The 6,446-nt window shown below is 38.6% G+C and overlaps 1 protein-coding gene across 1 annotated transcript in view; it reads left to right on the top strand.

Annotated features, from left to right (window-relative positions):
• Positions 1 to 6,446, top strand: part of Magi1 (membrane associated guanylate kinase, WW and PDZ domain containing 1) — a 577,911-nt gene that overhangs the window by 239,576 nt on the left and 331,889 nt on the right. The gene's annotated exons all lie outside the window — the stretch shown is intronic.

Raw genomic sequence — 6,446 nt, 5'->3', positions numbered from 1 at the left:
GGCAGGCAGGCAGGCAGGCAGCTGAAAAAAAACCCCCTCTCAAGTATATTTTCTTAAGCATTTGAATAGAAGCATTTCGATATGGTTTTTGAGTTACCTTCTGGAGTTGAATTGCTTTAAAATTTAGCTTTCCATGTGCAGGCTCAGATATAGATGCCTCATTACCAAAGAATTTCTCTTCCTAAGGATGGGTGGTAGAGTTCAGTACCTTTCTCACATGATGGTGTGTTGGTGGGTGTGGTTGTTTTGTTCTGGTTTAGACTGAAGCCTAAGACCTTATCTTGTAGCTTTCACTGTGGCTCTGTTCTCTGAGCATCATGTGGAAGATAAGAAGCTCTGCAGATGACCTCAAGATGTGTCACCTAGAATAGAACCATAATTTTTCACAGAGGTAGTTTACAAGAAGAGACTGTGGCAGTAATTTATTTCAGAATAGGTGCTATTGGCAAAGGAGATATTTTAAGTATGCTTGTGAAAGGTTTGTCATCCCTGAGTCCTTTGCTGATGCAGGAGCTGGAGCTGGGGGTGCTGGTGTAGTATTTATGAAGTGCTCTTGTTCAGTCCCAGGACAGTTTGCATTTGAAGAAGCATTGTGGGGCTGGGTTGTACCTCAGTGGTAGAGTGCTTTCCTGCCTACCGCCAGACCCTAGGTTTAGTCCCTGGAACTGCCAAAACAAAAACACAAGCATTATGACTTTTATTCATGTTTAGATGATTCAGGTGGTCCACACTGACTACAAATGATGACTCTTTACTAAATTTTTTTCTATCTTCTCCTCACCTAAAAAACTTACCCCCATTCAAATCATTGTTTACAACCATTTGACTTATTTATGCTGTACCAAATGTGCACAGTCTCTCCCATTCCCTTTCAGTAAAATGCAACCTTCTTTCTGATCTTTTTTTCTCCCTCAATGGCAAATTATATCCGATTGTTCTTTTTTTACTTTAACAAGTGAAGGTTAGACAAGAAAAGAAGAGGGAGAAGACTGTAACCCCTTACACATAAACTATTTTGACTTCATGAATATTGCCCAGATTTAGAACATCTGTGGAATCATTTGTGAAAACAGAAATTGTCTTCTGGGAAGACAAAAGGAAGAGCTTTTTCAGAAATGGAGAAGTAAGAATGGTAAAATTATATAAATTTGAAATGGAAGAGTTCAGAAATGACAAATTTTTGAATTGTCCAGGTTGAAATTATTCAGTATTTGTACTCATAAAGTTGACCTGAGGATTCCAGATTTCTCAAATTAGTACAATTTGAAATAAGTTGGCACCAGGTTAATAAGATTTTTATTTTAATAATTATAGCAATTGTGCAGAGTAAGTGTTACTTTAATGTTTTTTAGAGTTTGTTAATTGTATGGGAGTTAATTTCTTTATTTCCATGAGAAAATTTTAAAGCTCTCCATCAGCTTTCCCGAAGACTACACACACACACACACACACACACACACACACATATCCTTGGGTCTCAGTCACGTTATTTTAGGACACAATTATTTTATGTGGCTGTGCATACATTCTTAGCACTTCATGCTCAATCCCATCACAGTATCTAGAAAGGAATTTGTGCTCTTACTCTGCCTCTTGTACCACTCTACGCAAATAAGTACATTGATTGTCATCTTGTTGTTTTTCATTTAATTCATATTTCAGATAGGCTTCTCCATGTTTGAAGGAATTAAGCTGATATTGGAGACCAGAGATAGATACAGAACAGAAGTGAGAAGCTGGACCTAGTCAGATAATAACTTGAACCCATTTGGTTTCTTAAACTTGCTAACTCCTTTCTATTTGATTGCCAAAAGGAAATAACTACATCCTTGGATAAATTGTGGTAAGAAGTAGTTGAGATCATGTAAACATATCTCGGGGTAAGTTTACTTGGTTGGTCCATTTCCCACCTCCCTTTATATGGAAGATGCTTCCTTTTCGAGATGGAAACTAGCAAGTAGCTGATATGTACTCCAGACAGGTTTGTCCCCAAGATACTGTCCAAATGGGTTGATGAAGAAGATGCCAAATGTTTATTATAGGTTGGCATATTTGTTTTGCAATAGTGGCAATAAAGTCTTTGAAACTCAGTGGGGTTTCTCCAAGTTTTAATTCTGTGAGGGGCCTCAAATTTAATATGACCTCAGGAAAAATGGAGTATTCGCATAAGTGTTCACAGTTCCTTTCAAGAGGCCCTGATAAACACCCAGGCTCAAAACAACAAAAAAATACATCATGAAATTCATCTAAGAAGAGTTGTTCCTGAACCTTGAAGAATAACTGTTGCTTTTAAAAAATGACATTGTTATAAAATCCTGAGGACCAAAACAAGCAAATGAGCATAAAATTAGGTAAAAGGATTTTCATGTGCCTTATAAACCCTTGATATGTATTTTAAATAGATTTTTTTTCATTTCCTCACTAATGAGTCCTTTATTTTTCCCTTTTGTAACTGTTACTTAAATGGGGATGGGAGTTAATTTTGAATGTTCCATTGTTTCCACATCAGATCACAGCATATGTGCTTAATGCACTCTTTGTAGTATGTATCAGAATTTTCTGTGGGGAGAGTTTCATTAGTGTGTACTAAGTTGTAGTTAGTACTGAGTTATGGTGTTCTTTTGTACAGTATGATGGCTAGAAATGATAATAATGTACTATGTATTTAAAAAACTAGAAGAAAATATTTTGACTATTATTTTCATAAAGAAATGATAAATGTGTGAGGAGACAGGTTTACCCTGATTTGAATATTACACAATGTGTGCATGTATGGAGACATCAAGTGGTACCCCATAGAAGTATGCTCAGTTGGTGTGGTCAGTTAGAAAACTACATCTGAACGATAGGAAGGGGTTGTGAGCTTTGCTTTTATGTTTTGAAGCAGTTGGTAAAAAAGTAGTGCATTATAACAATGTCCACCACATGATAGATTTGACATTAATAGAAAATGGGTGAGGGCGGGGGTAGGAAGTTCTTTGTGAGGTCTAGCCTAAGATCAAGGACCTGGTGATTGGGGAGGACAGACTGAGCTACCCATTCTGCTAGCCATTGTGTCCATCGTGAAGCTGTCCACACCTTTTGCCTACAGTGGTATGATCACTTCCTGAACTCTACTTCTGGGATTCTCGACTTTTGCTCAACTTTCTGTTTCTTTCCTCGTGACTTTCACTCCCTAGGAGGCAGTTTTTTGTGGTAATTTAGAATGGGCTTTGGAATTGGCCTGCCTAAGCAAAAGTCTAGACTCTATCACCAGGTGTAGAGTTCAGTATAGATTACATTTCTCATTATTAACTTCTGCTCAAATAAATGAAGGTAAGAATCATATTCAGTTCATAGTTGTTTTGTTCTGTTTATTAAAGAATCAGTGAGATAATCCTGTACTAGGGTTTTTCCTTGTGTTTTTTATACAAGGTCGATGGAGCCGCATGTTCTGTGATAACACAAATCCTTGGGAGTCTAGTCTGTTCAGACCTCACAAGATCAACCACCTCTTTGTGTGTATGTGATAGAGAGAGGAGGGGGGGAGGGAGGGCAGGGGGAGTAGGGAGAGAGATGGACAGACTGTTTGCTTGCTTTCCTGTGGTTCTTAGGCATTCCGTTTCACTTCAGGACACATGGATCCTCCCTGGTCCCATATCAGCTTGGGCCATATTTTGTACTTTGCTATGGCAGGAGCTCACTCTTTCTCTCCCCGTTTCTCTTTTACACCCAAAGAAGAAATCGTTCTGATGCATGTTAGAATGGTGAGGAAGACTTTATTCAGCACTATTGCAGTAAGGGTGTAGTAAGTAGGGAAGAGAGATTGGGATGTAATCTGCATAAAGCAAGGGCAAATGATGACTCATTGGCAAATGAACCAAGTGGAGGGCTGGTCGGTGGATGGGAGATTACTGAGAGGAGACTTTAGAGGTGGGGTTTCCGGTCTAACTGACTGGACTGGATTCTTGCTGAGGGCCCAGCTAGAAGAAGAGAATCAGAAATGGGGGTGACTTTAATAGGACTCTTTGCTAAGACTGAAGAAAAGGACAAGGCCAGGGTTGAAGCCTAGAAGGAAAAAAGAGGGCCATGGGAGCCTAACTGCAGAGTGAGGACAGAGTTTGTGTCACCACAAAGGCACCCAGGAAGGCCTTCTGCAAGTGAAAACAGATGCATGCCTGATACTGTACTCTTCATTGCCTGCTCCAAAACTTACTTGTGGGGTCACATTTTAGAGGACTATTTCTAAAATTTTCTGCAGAGCACCCATTTTGGATTATGTTATTAATCTTGACACTAATTGCATGTATTTGATTGGTTACCATTTATGAAGTACTTTATTATAGGTTGTTTCATTTATTCCTTGCATCAGCTGGTATTTCCCTAACTGGAAGAAAATGAAGCTTAGAGAATTTAGATGATAAATCCTGAGTTTTGAATCTACGTCTTAGAGATGCCTATAAAAATAATTAGGTTTTAAAGATTTTTTCCATAAGTAAGTCTATGTTTATAAAAAACCAGGATATAGAAGAAATTTGAAAAATACTAGTTAGAGATCAAGTCTTTTTGGACTAAATATCTTCTAAACTACAAAATTGTTATTTAAATTTGAGTGTAGAATGTTTGTGTATTTCCATTAGAAAGCTACAAATGTGTAGTATGCACACATGTATAAAATTACACTTATATAGCTATATCCTCACACACATACACTGGCCATGTTTGACTCCATAGTACTTACCAAGGCCATTTCCAGTGACATTTGGAAACTGCTTTTGCCATCTCTCTTGCCTGAGGCCGCTATTCAATGACACAATCATCATCTTGTCCTCTTGGTGAAAAGTGGTGCTAAAGCATCCAGCAAGTGTTTTTAGAAAGCAGCTTATCAGAACCATGTAAAACACTGTCCCTTTCTCCTAAGGTCAGCGCGATATCATAATCTTAGATACAAAAGAGACATCAGATGTGAGACTCTGTTTGCTCTTTGAAACTGACCATGCCACAAAAAGGGAACCAGGTAGCCAAGCTCTTCCTGTGCTCCCACCCCTCATTCCCCTCCCTCCCTCCCTGTCACCCAGCAGGGCAAGAATCAGTTCTTCCTTCATAGAAGCCACCAGCTGAAGGGTCCTTACATACATTTCAAAGTCTGTGGGCTACAGTAAGGGTGACTTAAGGGCAGAAATATAATCTACATTCTTTTCTTTTAAATTACAGGACTGGTTATAGTATTTTAGTCAAATGTTTTTTCCCCAAATAAGTATAACTTATACCTATCATACATTTTCTTTGTTCAAAACACTGTGTACATAGTTGAATCAATCCTTCTGAGAAATTTATAAAACCACTTTGAATTTGCATTTTGAAGCTGAAGAAAGTGAAGCTCAGAGAGGTTAAATAACTTGGCCTCTGAATCTCCTGCAAAAAATGTAGAGTTATACAAGCTTCTCTAGTAGCTGATTTCAGTGACTAATGACCCCCCCAACACACACACACACACACACACACACACACACACACTGGAATAGGCTTTTTTTTTTTTGTACTGGGGATCAAACTGGGGACCTTGTACTTGTGAGGCAGGTGGCAGTATCACTAGCCAAATGCCCTACCCATGGAATAGGCTTTCTTTTGGTACAGAAATTCCAAGTATAACTGTGTTTCTTATGTTAAAAAAAGTTAAGTAAGAGCCCTGCTTGTGTTTCTCTGACAACTTTCAATTTTCAGTGTACATGGTGAGAGCTTCAAAATGCCCATCCTAAAACACTTGGACTCTAAGGTGCCAGATGTGGATTCATCCCTAAATATGCATTTTCTCTCAAGTGAGGGATATGAATGCTGCCCACTGACCATGTATAGAAATTCTGATTTTCATTGCAAATTTTGAATTAATCTGATCCTCACAGTCACTAACTATATTGCATTTGACTCTAAAATGTATGGGATGTGTTATAAAAAACATAATATAGAGGAACTATGAAGTCTGCTACATACTTTGTGAACTCATTCCATACTTCATGAAGTTGGTTGCTTTGGTTGTTAGTGGCATTTTTATTTTCTTAGAGGGAGGTGCATCTTGACTTAAGGAGCTTATTAAAGGTCTTTTTCTCACTTATGCGTATAAATCCCAGTTTCTTACCCTCTATCTTAAAAGCTTATTTATTTCCCCAAAGTCTTTATTGCATAGTTGTGTCCTTTTGGCTTCACCAGGTTTCTGTCTGTGCCTCTATCAGCACAGTGAACAAAATTACAGGATGGTTGACTTGTGGCCTGCAGCCACAAGTTTTGCTGACTACAAACTTGCTTATCTTGGAGCCTATGGATCTCTTCTAGTTTTGATTTCTGGCCCATGCTCAAACTTCAGCATCCACTAGAATCCCTTTCTGGTCTGACTGCCCAAATCAAAGCCTGGGCTGGTAGGAGACTGGATTTCCCACACTAGTTATGCTGCAGCCTTCTTGGCATATATA

The sequence above is a fragment of the Fukomys damarensis genome, unplaced genomic scaffold, assembly GCF_012274545.1.
Source record: "Fukomys damarensis isolate Sample0158 unplaced genomic scaffold, DMR_v1.0_HiC HiC_scaffold_28, whole genome shotgun sequence".
NCBI lineage: Eukaryota > Metazoa > Chordata > Mammalia > Rodentia > Bathyergidae > Fukomys > Fukomys damarensis.
Note: the sequence above shows the minus strand (reverse complement) of the source record. Positions and strands in the feature narration are given on the sequence as shown.